We start from the raw sequence: 15,115 nt of genomic DNA, 5'->3' as shown, positions 1-15,115 counted from the left end.
CAACCTTTTCTGAAGGGCTAATTGTTATATTGAATGACTCCCAAGGACTGCAAAAATACTATAAATGGTATTACCATCTGAGACATTTCTGGCACAGGAAAAGTATGCGCCATAAATACCTGATAAAGGTCCAGAAAGTGCAACCTGTGCCCATGGGAACAATTAGGGTACCCGTTTCACCCAATTAGCACTCCGGATAGAAGATGTCCATGGGTGCATGTGGCTCCGCATTGTAAAGTCAATTGCCATAAATGACAATGGAGAGAGCCACATACGTTCATATCCACCTGTAACTCATATACACTTTTCTGAAGGGTCAATGAGGGGCAAGAGAACCCATTCTCCTAATATTTATAGGGGATACATAGATGGCTATGTACCACTTTTCTTTTCTCAGATTTGGAAAGTACATTTAAGAGGCAACACATAGGCCATCATTTCTGTGACCAGATGGTTGGCGGCCACACACAATGGTATTGTTGGCCACATATGACCCCAGGCCGCAGTTTGTGCACCCCTTCACTAGACACACTGCTGTGATTAAATTCTTTACTGATATTGCCAACAAATAACATCACAACAGGTTCATTGACTGCCTCAAGTCACAGACAAGTAAATGGTAGAATGATAATAACAGTCTTAGGCATGGTAGCCAAAATGATATTAATACACAACAGTCTCTGACCGAAGACTCCGGTAACTGGAAAACTGGAACACTTCATGAAAGTCTATCAACTGACTGCCCAACATTAGTGTTGAGCATTCCGATACTGAAATATCGGGTATCGGCCGATATTCACTGTATCGGAATTCCGATACTTAATTCCGATACTTTTATAATATCGAATACCGGAATCGGAAGTTCCCATAATGCCTGCGCTCTGCAGTGTCTCTGAAGGATGACAAGCTGGATGGCAGCGCTCAGCTGCGATCCAGCTTGTCATCAGAATGCCATCCCAGCGTGGGAGAATTCTCCTGATTGTTTAAAAGCCGGCGCGCGGTAAAAAGCCGCCGGCTTTTAAACAATCACGCAGCCCCATACTGCTTCCCCGCAGCCTCCCACCCCGATCCTCCGCTCCCCTCGCCACCTCCCATCCCGATCGTAAATTAGGACCGGGCGGGGAGCGCAGCACCAAGGAGCGAAGGACCCGGGCGGGGAAGCCGGCAGTGAAAAGACTTCACCGCCGGCTTTCCCGCCGGTTATTTCAAATGAACAGCTGAGGTATCAGGTGATGCCGATCAGCTGTTCATTTGAAGTAGCCGCGGTGCCCTCAGAGGGTTCATGTGAGTTCATGCTTGACTGCATGAACTCACATCAACTTTCCCACGGCCGCACAGGTCAGCCTCACCTCCCGGACCCGTCATGATTAGTGTGTGCGGGGTGTGTGTGTGTGCGGGGTGTGTGTGCGGGTGTGTGTGCGGGGTGTGTGTGTGCGGGTGTGTGTGCGGGTGTGTGTGCGGGCAGACATAGGCCGATGTGACACTACTACTCCCATCGGCCTATGTCTGTCCCCCGTCCACTCCTGCCAGCAGGATCAGCTCGATGGGAGCAGTAGTTCCCATCAGCCTGATCCTGCTATTTAAATTGCCCTACTGTGTCCCCAATAAATGTTAAATACATGTCATTGGTGGCCAGTGGTTACCTAAAAGAAATTAGTTCATACATTACCTGTCCCCGCCGATCGCCACCTAAAATAAAGTAAAAAATAAAAAACTACACCTATACTCACCTAGACACCTAATTCCCCGAAGCCATCGATCTCCTGTAATAAAATATAAAATAATAAACCACAACCTTATCCTTACCCCTCCGTAGTAGTCCACGAGTGTCCCACGAAGATCTCCAGTTCAGAGCAGCCACATAGAATGTGACCGCTCTGAACCGCTGCCGCCGCTAGAATGACGGGGCCGTAAGGGTTCACCGGAGTTCAAGCAGCGCTGCTCCGGTTAGCTCCTTTACGGCACTGCTGTATCGTGAGAAATTCCCACGGTACAGCACTGCCGTAAAGGAGGTCTCCGGAGCTGCGCTGCCTGAATGCACTCCGGTGACCTCAGTCAGTGGCTCCCGCTGCCGGGAGCGGACGTGTTCCCGGCAGCGTGAGCTTACAGCAGCCATGCACAGCTGTCACCATCTCCAGATGTGACAGCTGTGCATGGGAGATCAGCGCAGGAACGTGGACAGGTAACTATTTTTTTTTTAGTAAACTAAGAATTAAATAAAATGGTGTTTTATTTCAAATAAATTATTTTTTTCTGGGTGTAGTGTGTTTTTTCTTTTTAACACTTTGTAGGTTAGTAATGGGGGTGTCATATAGACGGCCATCATTACTAACCTGGGCTTCATGGCAGCTGGCGCTGACATGAACCCCACCACTATTACCCCCTGCCACCGCACCAGGGCAGCGTGGAAGAGCGAGGCTAAGTGCCAGAATTGGCGCATCCTATGGATGCGCCATTTCTGGGGCGGCTGACGGCTGGTGTTTCTAGCCTGGGAGGGGGCCAATATTCATGGCACCCTTCCTGAGCTATTAATATCAGCCCCCAGCTGTCTGCCTAGCCTTTGCTAGCTATTAAAATAGAGGGGACCCCACGTCATTTTTTTTTGGGGGGTCCCCCATTTTAATAGCTAGTAAAGGCTAGGTATTCAGCTGGGGGCTGATATTAGTAGCCTGGGAAGCTCCGTGGGTTTTACCCCCTTCCCAGGCTTCAAACATCTGCCCCAGCCGTCTGCTTAACCTCCGCTAGAGACTAAAATTATGGGGGATCCCACGCCATTTTTTTTTTAAATAAATCCTTTATTTTAACACTAAATGACATTTGAGGACTTAATAAAGATGCAGTCCCTAAATTATTATTTATTTTTTAATAAATTTTTCCCAAAACTTTTGACGTGGGCTTCGCCATATTTTTGTATGCCAGCCAGGTACAGCATCCAGCTTCTATGAACGCGCCATTTTCCGGGGCGGCCGCGGACTGCAATTTTCAGCGGGGGGGGGGGAGGGCAAAAAGCTTGGGCCTCCCTGCGCTGCAGATTCCATCCCCCAGCTGCCTAGTTGTACCTGGCTGGACACAAAAATAGGGAGAAGCTCCACGTTTTTTTTTTTTTAATTATTTCATGAAATTCATGGAATAATTAAGAAAAAAAGGGCTTCCCTATATTGTTGTGTCCGGCTAGGTACAAATAGGCAGCTGGTGGTTGGGGGCAGCCCGTTCCTGCCTGCTGTACCTGGCTGGACACAAATATAGTGTGAAGCCCCACGTCAATTTTTTTTTAATTATTTCAGGAAATTCATGAAATAATTAAAAAAAAATTATGTGGGGCTTCGCCCTATAATTGTGTCCAGCCAGGTACAGCAGGCAGGAACGGGCTGCCCCCAACCACCAGCTGCCTATTTGTACCTAGCCGGACACAACAATATAGGGAAGCCCTTTTTTTCTTAATTATTCCATGAATTTCATGAAATAATTAAAAAAAAAAATGTGTGGCGCTTCGCCCTATTTTTGTGTCCAGCCAGGTACAACTAGGCAGCTGGGGGCTGGAATCTGCAGCGCAGGGAGACCCAAGCTTTCTGGGTCCCACCCGCTGCAAATTGCAGTCCGCAGCCGCCCCGGAAAATGGCGCGTTCATAGAAGCGCCATCTTCTGGCGCTGTACCCAACTCATCCAGGGCCCTGGTGCGGTGGCTCACTGGGTAATAAAGGGGTTAAGGCCAGCTTGGCATTATCAGCTGGCCCTAAGCCCGAAATTCATGGGGTCACGCCAATATTAGACATGACCGCCATGAATTTCTAGTAAAGTATTTAAAAAAAACACAAACACCCAGAAAAAAGTCCTTTAATTGAAATAAAGACACAATTCTTTATTGTTCTAAATTAAACCATACTTACCGCCACACCCATTCCAGCTGAAGCCAACGATCTCCTGCAATAAAAGTAAAATAATAAAGCAACCTCATCCTTACCTTTCCATGGTTCCCAGGACAGCTTCAGCTCTGCTACATCGAGATGACAGGCTGGACCGCAGCAGAACGCTGCCATCCAGCCTGTCATCCCGCGGACACTGAGAAGCGCAGGCATGCTTGCGCTCCTCAGTGTCTTTCTGTGACGTCATCCAGATGAGCCGAGGTCATGTCCAATGAACTCAGCTCACCTCATGCACGTCACTGACAGCGTGGGAAAATTCTCCTGCACTCAGCGCTTCAGCGTGAGAATTCTCCCACGCTGTCAGTGACGTGCATGAGGTGCGCCGAGTTCATGGGACATGACCTCACCTCATGCACGTCACTGACAGCGTGGGAAAATTCTCACGCTGAAGCGCTGAGTGCAGGAGAATTCTCCCACGCTGTCAGTGACGTACATGAGGTGAGCCGAGTTCATTGTCGGCTCATCTGGATGCCGTCACAGCCAGACACTGAGGAGTGGAAGTATGCCTGCGCTTCTCAGTGTCTGCGGGATGACAGGCTGGATGGCAGCGTTCTGCTGCGGTCCAGCCTGTCATCTCGATGTAGCAGAGCTGGAGCCGTCGTGGGAGCCATGGAAAGGTAAGGATGAGGTTGCTTTATTATTTTTCTTTTATTGCAGGAGATCGTTGGCTTCAGCTGGAATGGGCGTGATGGTAAGTATGGTTTAATTTAGAACAATAAAGAATTGTGTGTTTATTTCAATTAAAGGACTTTTTTCTGGGTGTTTGTGTTTTTTTTAAATACTTTACTAGAAATTCATGGTGGTCATGTCTAATATTGGCGTGACCCCATGAATTTCGGGCTTAGGGCCAGCTGATAATGCCAAGCTGGCCTTAACCCCTTTATTACCCAGTGAGCCACCGCATCAGGGCCCTGGATGAGTTGGGTACAGCGCCAGAAGATGGCGCTTCTATGAACGCGCCATTTTCCGGGGCGGCTGCGGACTGCAATTTGCAGCGGGTGGGGCCCAGAAAGCTTGGGCCTCCCTGCGCTGCAGATTCCAGCCCCCAGCTGCCTAGTTGTACCTGGCTGGACACAAAAATAGGGCGAAGCTCCACGTTTTTTTTTTTTTAAATTCATGAAATTCATGGAATAATTCAGAAAAAAAGGGCTTCCCTATATTGTTGTGTCCGGCTAGGTACAAATAGGCTGCTGGTGGTTGGGGGCAGCCCGTTCCTGCCTGCTGTACCTGACTGGACACAAATATAGGGCGAAGCCCCACATCAATTTTTTTAAATTATTTCATGAATTTCCTGAAATGATTTAAAAAAAATTGACGTGGGGCTTCGCACTATATTTGTGTCCAGCCAGGTACAGCAGGCAGGAACGGGCTGCCCCCAACCACCAGCTGCCTATTTGTACCTGGTTGGACACAACAATATAGGGAAGCCCTTTTTTTCTTAATTATTTCATGAATTTCATGAAATAATTAAAAAAAAAAAATACGTGAAGCTTCTCCCTATTTTTGTGTCCAGCCAGGTACAACTAGGCAGCTGGGGGATGGAATCTGCAGCGCAGGGAGGCCCAAGCTTTCTGCCCCCCCCCTCCCCCCGCTGAAAATTGCAGTGCGCAGCCACCCCGGAAAATGGCGCGTTCATAGAAGCTGGATGCTGTACCTGGCTGGCATACAAAAATATGGCGAAGCCCACGTCAAAAGTTTTGGGAAAAATTAATTAAAAAATAAATAATAATTTAGGGACTGCATCTTTATTAACTCCTCAAATGTCATTTAGTGTTAAAATAAAGGACTTATTTTAAAAAAAATTGACGTGGGGCTTCGCCCTATATTTGTGTCCAGCCAGGTACAGCAGGCAGGAACAGGCTGCCCCCAACCACCAGCTGCCTATTTGTACCTGGCCGGACACAACAATATAGGGAAGCCCTTTTTTAAAAAAATTATTTCATGAAATAATTAAAAAAAAATTGACGTGGGGCTTCGCACTATATTTGTGTCCAGCCAGGTACAGCAGGCAGGAATGGGCTGCCCCCAACCACCAGCTGCCTATTTGTACCTGGTTGGACACAACAATATAGGGAAGCCCTTTTTTTCTTAATTATTCCATGAATTTCATGAAATAATTTTAAAAAAAAATGCGTGGGGCTTCGCCCTATTTTTGTGCCCAGCCAGATACAACTAGGCAGCTGGGGGCTGGAATCCGCAGCGCAGGGAGACCCAAGCTTTCTGGGCCACCCCCGCTGCAAATTGCAGTCCGCAGCCGCCCCAGAAAATGGCGCGTTCATAGAAGCGCCATCTTCTGGCGCTGTACCCAACTCATCCAGGGCCCTGGTGCGGTGGCTCACTGGGTAATAAAGGGGTTAAGGCCAGCTTGGCATTATCAGCTGGCCCTAAGCCCAAAATTCATGGGGTCACGCCAATATTAGACATGACCACCATGAATTTCTAGTAAAGTATTTAAAAAAACACAACACCCAGAAAAAAGTCCTTTAATTGAAATAAACACACAATTCTTTATTGTTCTAAATTAAACCATACTTACCACCACGCCCATTCCAGCTGAAGCCAACGATCTCCTGCAATAAAAGTAAAATAATAAAGCAACCTCATCCTTACCTTTCCATGGCTCCCACGACAGCTTCAGCTCTGCTACATCGAGATGACAGGCTGGACCGCAGCAGAACGCTGCCATCCATCCTGTCATCCCGCAGACACTGAGAAGCGCAGGCATACTTCCACTCCTCAGTGTCTGGCTGTGACGGCATAAAGATGAGCCGAGGTCATGTCCAATGAACTCCGCTCACTTCATGTACGTCACTGACAGCGTGGGAAAATTCTCCTGCACTCAGCACTTCAGCGTGAGAATTTTCCCACGCTGTCAGTGACGTGCATGAGGTGAGCTGAGTTCATTGGACATGACCTCACCTCATGTATGTCACTGACAGCGTGGGAGAATTCTCACGCTGAAGCGCTGAGTGCAGGAGAATTTTCCCACGCTGTCAGTGACGTGCATGAGGTGAGCTGAGTTCATTGGACATGAACTCGGCTCATCTGGATGACGTCACAGAGAGACACTGAGGAGCGCAAGCATGCCTGCGCTTCTCAGTGTCTGCGGGATGACAGGCTGGATGGCAGCTTTCTGCTGCGGTCCAGCCTGTCATCTCGATGTAGCAGAGCTGGAGCTGTCCTGGGAACCATCGAAAGGTAAGGATGAGGTTGCTTTATTATTTTTCTTTTATTGCAGGAGATCGTTGGCTTCAGCTGGAATGGGCGTGATGGTAAGTATGGTTTAATTTAGAACAATAAAGAATTGTGTCTTTATTTCAATTAAAGGACTTTACTCTGGGTGTTTGTGTTTTCTTTTAACTTTGACTATGGGGTTAGTAATGGGGGTGTCTTATAGACGCCTCTCCATTACTAACCTGGGCTTGATGTCAGCTGGCATTATAAGCTGACATCAACCCCAACCCTATTACCCCCTGCCACCGCACCAGGGCAGCGTGGAAGAGCGAGGCTAAGTGCCAGAATTGGCGCATCCTATGGATGCGCCATTTCTGGGGCGGCTGACGGCTGGTGTTTCTAGCCTGGGAGGGGGCCAATATTCATGGCACCCTTCCTGGGCTATTAATATCAGCCCCCAGCTGTCTGCCTAGCCTGTGCTAGCTATTAAATTAGGGGGGACCCCACGTCATTTTTTTGGGGGGGTCCCCCATTTTAATAGCTAGTAAAGGCTAGGTATTCAGCTGGGGGCTGATATTAGTAGCCTGGGAAGCTCCGTGGGTATTACCCCCTTCCCAGGCTTCAAACATTTGCCCCAGCTGTCTGCTTAACCTCCGCTAGAGCCTAAAATTAAGGGGAACCCCACGCCAATTTTTTTTTAAATAAATCCTTTATTTTAACACTAAATGACAAGTACAGTAATCAACACTGTCACTGTACTTCATATATATGTGACTGACATGTTTCTATCTATCTAATCTATGTGTGATTCTCTATTCCTTCTATTCTAAATTGTCGGGTACAGATGCTGAATTGCCGGCCGGCTTTCTTAAAGAGACGGTGCATGAAAACACTATTATTTTTTTAAATAAATCCTTTACACTAAATGACAAGTTCTGTAAGCAACACTGTCACTGTACTTCTTATATATGTGACTGACATGTTTCTATCTATCTAATCTATGTGTGAAGCTCTATTCTGTCTGTTATAAATTGTCGGGTACAAATGCTGAATTGCCGGCCGGCTTTTTTAAAGAGACGGTGCACGAAAACACTAATATTTTTTTTAATAAATCCTTTACACTAAATGACAAGTACAGTAAGCAACACTGTCACTGTACTTCATATATATGTGACTGACATGTTTCTATCTATCTAATCTATGTGTGAAGCTCTATTCTTTCTGTTGTAAATTGTCGGGTACCGGTGAATGCCGCTGATGAATTGCCGGCTTTTCATGTCATTCTACATTATTCTTAGTTGTTTTACTTCATGTAGAATTAACCTACAAGGAAAGAAAGGGTTTATTTTCATTCCGATATTTGTGTCCCATTGACTTGCATTGGTTTCCGGTATCGGAATCGGCGATATCCGATACTTTTTGGGTATCGGCCCGATCCAATCCGATACGATATTTCCTGATATCGGAAGGTATCGCTCAACACTACCCAACATACATGATACTTCTCTGCCAAAATATCATGGGAACACGCAGGTCATTCTTACCAAAATACACAAGATGCCCTCAGAAGGCTGGGAGGTCTCTCTTCAGTAACTTGACTTTGCTTACTAAGACCTAATATAGCATGAACCACATGATATTAGATGATATCTGGAAGTATAAGCCTTATCTTCCTTAGCTTTACTTTAATTTTTTTAGTCCTATTATAGTGAAATGAAGATCGCTCCGGCGGAAACTACAAGTGAATCTCACAAAATTAGAATATCATCAAAAAGTGAATTCATTTCAGGTCTTCAATACAAAAAGTGAAACTCATATTATATAGAGTCATTACAAACAGAGTGATCTATTTCAAGTGTTTATTTCTGGTAAAGTTGATGATTATGGCTTACAGCCAATGAAAACACAAAAGTCATTATCTCAGTAAATTAGAATCTATAATATAACCGGGGATGCGTCCCTCTGTCTGAAGCCTCGATAGACTGCGCAAGCGCGACACGCAGTCTGGCTCCAGACAGAAGAACGCATGGAGCCGTTACAGGTAAGAGGAGTGTATGGCGCAGAGATCGCGGTATGCGTAGACACTGAACGCATTCCGCGATCTCCGGCGCCGTTGACGCGCCCCTGGGCCTGTGTCGCGCTGCGTTGCGCACGCGGGAGCTTACCCGGAGCCGGATCTCTTGAGGGTTGTAGTCTCGTGGCGGTGACCCGGTCCGTGCCCAGGGAGTCAAACTGAGCGGCGATGTAACAGCGGTAGATGTAGGACGACTACGCCACCCGTTGAATGCAGCTATGGAGCTGCCGCTGCAGGACAGTCCGCTGAGGCCGGTGGATGGATGGTGCAGCGTAGATGGTATAACCCCCAACGGGAGGGGTATGGCCTCAGAGCAGCAGATGTGGATGATGGGGGTAGCAGGAACCACTCAGAGACGGTGCGGTGTAATTCAGGGTCTTTACTGGTAACAACGATAGACCCTCCCGGAGTACTTGCTAGTGAACGGGGCCTGGTCAGTCCTTGAGCAGATGGGATCTCCCCTGGCCAGGCGGAGTTGTAGGCCTCCCAAACTGACTGTACTCTTCTGGCTACCTTGCTAGAAGCGGATATAAGTAGCCCACGTCCCTGAGTGTACCGTGTGGTGCTCACCCGTATGGCCGGTGACTCGGGGCCTTCTAATGGCTTCCGCTCCACGATGGCGGTGCTGGTCCCACGCGTGTGACCGTGCCTTCGGGTTTCTGGGCCTGAGGACCTGAAATCCCCTGCCGGTCGGCTTCTGCTGCTGGGTAAGAGTTAGTCCCCACAGCCTCGGACGCCGGGTCCGGTAAGAAAGCTTCTCAGTCAGGGCGAGCTCTGCAGCTGCCAGCCCCTGACTCGTAGTAGTATTGCTTCTGCTGTTTCTTGTCTCTACTCTCCTTGACTGCTAACCCTGCTTCAGCCCCGGGTTTATATAGGGGAAGTTCTTCCCCTCCCAAGACTGGGCAGGAGGTGTGGCATGCACAGGATCCCTGACCAAAGGACCTCCCACCTGCTCTCAGACATAACATCTCTATCACTGTGGCAACCAGACCCCTGGGGTGTCACATTCCCCCCTAGTGAAATTTAGTACTCCGGGACTAAACATATTTTAGAAAAACATAACAAGATAAAAACAATAATAATACAATAAGAAAAACATATAAAGTTGGTTACGGCATGTCCGTAACCGGGTGCAGTCTTTGAAGAAAAGCAAGGTGTCCATTTCACCAAAACAGGGAGACGTAACCAGGTAGGGGTTTGTCCTACCCCGAGTCCTTAACAGTCTTTAGTCCGTCCTGGGTTACGCTCCAACTATGTACAAGGATTCCCGGTAAATCCACCAAGGATTCCTAAAAATAACTGGAAACACAAAATTATACACAAGCAACAATACACAGATAAACATAAATAAAACAATTTATACACTTCAAATCCTCCAGCGTGCGGGTAACTGGCCTCTAGTGGCCCTAGTGGACCTATGGAGCTGACTGTCTGGCCCTGAACTACAGGGTGTAGGAGCTGTCAAGGGTAAACTGGGCAGCTGTCTACCGGCTCTTTGTCTCACTAGGGGTACGGCAGGCTCACTATAAGCAGAGGGTTGATCCTCCTGTTCTGCTTGTGTGGAGTCTTCTGCCTCCTGGACCGGCTGTTCTTCCAGCTCTACCTGTTGCTCCGTAGGTGCTTGGGATGCTGGTTGGAGGAAGGTGAGTACGGGTACCACAACTGCACCATTGACTTGAGTCCAAGACCGAGGGAAGTCCCCGAGCACAGTACTAACCATATCTTCCCTTTCCTCTACGGGTCGATGGTCTTCTTGTTCCTCTTCAGGGTTCCTCAGTTGTTCGGGACACTTCTTCAGGTGGTCCCGGGATACAATGGCTGTGGTTTCCCCTCCGTCTTTACTGATGGTACAAACCTTCGGGTTCTCGTGGCTTGAGGGCAGTACGGTGTACGGGTCCTTCTCCCACTGGTCGTCCAACTTGTGGAGCCGTCTCTTCCTCTTCAAGACCTGCTCTCCGGGTACCAGGGGAACAGCGGGAGCATACTGGTTGTAAGTTTTCTCTTGTCTTTCCCTAGCCTGACAGAGACTTCGCTCCACGCTCTCCTGTACTCTCCGGTACTGCTGCTGCCTCTCTGTGTCCCAGTCTGTTTCTGGTGAAGTGTCCTCGGGTGTCAGGACTCCCATTTCCAGGTCAACAGGTAACTTACCAGGTCTTGCCCTCATTAGGTAAGCCGGGGTACAGTTGGTGGAACCTACCGGGATGTGGTTGTATAGGTCCACCAGATCGGGCAACTTCTCAGGCCACAGACTGCGTTCTTCCAGGGGCAACGTTTTTAGAAGATCTATTACCACCTGGTTCATTTTCTCACAAAGTCCATTAGTTTGCGGATGGTAGAGTGTCGTCCTTATCTTCCGGCAGCCATACAGATTGCAGAATTCCTGGAAGACCTCCGCTTCAAAGGCAGGTCCCTGGTCCATCAGCACTTGGTCCGGGTACCCGTGTGGACGGCAAAAGTGCTGCTGGAAGGCTCTAGCTGCTGTTTGAGCCGTTAAGTCCTTGACAGGGACGACAACCAGAAACCGGGAGTAATGATCCACGATGGTTAACGCGTAGACGTAGCCACTTCTGCTTGGGGTCAGTTTTACATGATCCAAGGCTACCAGTTCCAACGGTTGCCGGGTGACGATGGACTGCAGGGGAGTCTTCTGGCTGGCACGGTCCTTCCTTCTCAGGTTGCACGGGCCACAGTCTCTGCACCACTTCTCGATGGTTCCCCTCATGCCTACCCAGTGGAACCGCTCGCGCAGCAGGAACTCCAGCTTCTTCCACCCGAAGTGTCCAGCTCCGTCGTGGTATGCCTCCATCACCATGGCTGCGTCTCTTCGTGGCACCACTACTTGCCAGAGTAATTCATGCGTCCGGGAGTTAACCATTCTGCGGCACAACTTCCCTTTGTAAAGGAACAGTCGACTCTTCTCTGCCCATAGTTGTTTGGCTTCCTCCGGAGCGTCTGGTTCAAGGCGAGCCTCCGGCCGAGTCAGCATCTCCTTCACCAGTCGGACGGCAGGGTCGCTGTCTTGCGTTTCCGCCCAGTTGTAGTGGGGTAAGGGGTTCAACGTAGCAGCCTGCTTACTCCTTACCCGGTGGGAATACTGGATAGTCCCATGACGGTGGAACGCAGGGAGTTCAACTTCTTCCAGTCCCTCCGGATCTTCTCCTCCGTCCGGCAGGTTGGGCATCCTGGACAGGGCGTCCGCGTTGGTATTGGAGCGTCCTGCCCGGTATTTGATTGTGAACTCGTAGTTGGACAGACGGGCCATCCACCTCTGCTCCAGGGCACCGAGTCTTGCCGTGTCCAGGTGTGTCAACGGGTTGTTATCCGTGTACACGGTGAACCGGGAAGAAGCGAGGTAATGCTTAAAGCGCTCGGTGACTGCCCATACTACGGCCAGGAACTCTAGATTAAATGAGCTGTAATTCTCGGGGTTCCTTTTGGTGGGTCGCAGTTTTCGGCTGGCGTAGGCGATTACTCGTTCCTTCCCCTGCTGGATCTGGGACAGTACGGCTCCTAGCCCGATGTTACTGGCGTCGGTGTAGAGGATAAAGGGCTGGCTATAATCCGGGTACGCCAGGATTTCGTCCCCCGTGAGGGCCATCTTCAGCTGGCGGAAGGACTCTTCTTCCAGCTCCTCCCATTTGAAGGGCGGCTTCTGGTTCTTGGCCTTCCGGGACTGGCCTATCAGGAGGTCCTGCATAGGTGCTGCCTTTTTGGTGAAACCGGGAATAAACCTTCGGTAGTAGCCTACCAACCCGAGGAACTGCCGCACTTCTTTTACGCTGGAGGGGCTTGGCCATTCCTTAATTGTGGTGATCTTATCAGGGTCGGGAGCCACTCCGTCAGCGCTCACCACGTGTCCCAGGTACTGCACCTTTGGTTTCAGGAGGTGACACTTGGAGGGTTTCACCTTTAGGCCGTAACTTGCCAGAGCTTCGAACACTTCCGCCAGGTGTTTCAGGTGGTCCTCATACGTCTTGGAATATACGATGACATCGTCCAGGTACAACAGGACCGTCTCGAAGTTTCTGTGGCCCAGACAACACTCCATTAGTCGTTGGAAGGTTCCCGGTGCGTTGCAGAGTCCGAACGGCATGCAGGTGAACTCGCTAAGTCCCATCGGGGTGGTGAATGCGGTCTTCTCCCGGTCCGCCTCTGCTACAGGAACCTGCCAGTACCCGCTAGTGAGATCCAAGGTAGAGAAGAAGTTAGCAGATCTTAAAGCAGCCAATGACTCCTCTATCCTTGGTAAGGGGTACGCATCCTTGTGTGTGATACGATTGATTTTCCGGTAATCTACACACATCCTCATGGTGTTGTCTTTCTTTCGGACTAAGACTAGTGGAGCTGCCCAGGGGCTACAGCTATCCCTGATCACCCCAGCCTCCTTCATGTCTCTAAGCATCCCCTTGGCGTGTTGGTAGTGGGCAGGGGGTACGGGTCGATACCTCTCTTTTATAGGAGGATGGTCTCCCGTGGGGATGTGGTGTTCTACCCCCTTGACTCGCCCGAAGTCTAACGGGTGTTTACTGAACACTCTCTCGTACTCCTGAACCACCCGATAGACTCCTTGTTTCTGGTGGGCGGGAGTGGAGTCAGTACCCAGATGTAGTTGCTGACACCAGTCCTCCATGTTTTTCTTAGAGCCGTTACCTTCCTCCGGGTGAGATGGAGGCAAGGGTTCCACAGATTGTATAGAATTTTGGTTAATGGTATATAATTTGGCTAGCGTGGCATACCGGGGCAGGTACACTTCCCTCTCCCCGATATTTATTATGCGAACGGGCACCCTCCCATGGCGTACATCAACCACCCCCCGTGCTGTCAAAATGGTGGGCCTACTGTCCGAGTAAACTGGTTCTACCATTGCCTGGTAATCTCTACCTCTCAGACCAATAGCTGCCCGGCACCAAATCATCATTTCACTTTTTGGGGGCATGGCAATAGGAAAAGGGTCACACATTCTTACGCTACCAATCTCACCGCCAGAGAGTTCCACCTGTTGCCGTCGCATCAGTGCCCGGATCTCTTTCTGGAGCACCCGCTGCTCGCCGGAGCTGGCGTTCTTGGCAACCTGCTGTAAAAGGAAAATCACCTCTGCAAGACAATTTTCAATTACATTAGTTCCTAAAGTTATTTTTGGGTGACTCTCATGTTTGTCAATATCTACAATGATCAGTCCCTGTGCTGCCAGTTCGACTCTACCGATTTTGATGGTCACCTCTTTAAATCCGATCTGTGGCACGGGCTGGCCATTGCTGGCGATGATACTCAAGTCGTCGTCAGGGTAGCGGGTAATATCCGAGTCATTCCAGTACTGCTTAAAGAGCACGTACGGGATGATGGTGACCTGTGACCCGGTGTCCAGTAGGGCACTCATGGGAATGCCATCCAGTACCACAGGCAAGACTGGACGTCCTCCCACATATCTGTCGCGCCAGTTCGATGGGCCTGATGATCTTTTTCCTGGGGGTTGGCCCTCTACCCCAGGTTGTGCCCGTTTAAAGAACAGTACCTTGCCATATGTCCGGGTTGATTGCAGCGGCGGCAGATGGGTCGTCCGTCCTCGCTGTATCGGTCACTGGGTCTTCCTCTGGCCGGTGGGGTCCTCCTTGGTCGACGCCACGGGATGTCCTCCGGTCCGGATGCCAGCTGGATCTTCCCTGGGGTGGAAACCTGTAAAGACTGCACAGTTCGGGTTAGCGCAGCAACGCTCTTAGCTAGCTCTTGGACCTGATGGTGTAGGTCTGGAGCCGGGTCATTGTCCAAAGCCTGCGCATCAGCTCCCACAGGCCCTGCCGACAAGGGCGCCGCCTCCTGGTGGTAAGTAATAGCTGGGCGCCTGTGGGTCATAACGCCACCCGGTGCCGGTTCTCGGAGCACCCGGATGGCTCTGTCCTTGAACTGTGCAAAGCCCAGATGGGGATCCTGTAAGGCCATCGCCCGC

Source organism: Phyllobates terribilis, unplaced genomic scaffold, assembly GCF_046119375.1.
Source record: "Phyllobates terribilis strain yellow unplaced genomic scaffold, ASM4611937v1 Scaffold_11__3_contigs__length_659146591, whole genome shotgun sequence".
Classification (NCBI taxonomy): Eukaryota; Metazoa; Chordata; class Amphibia; order Anura; family Dendrobatidae; genus Phyllobates; species Phyllobates terribilis.
Note: the sequence above shows the minus strand (reverse complement) of the source record.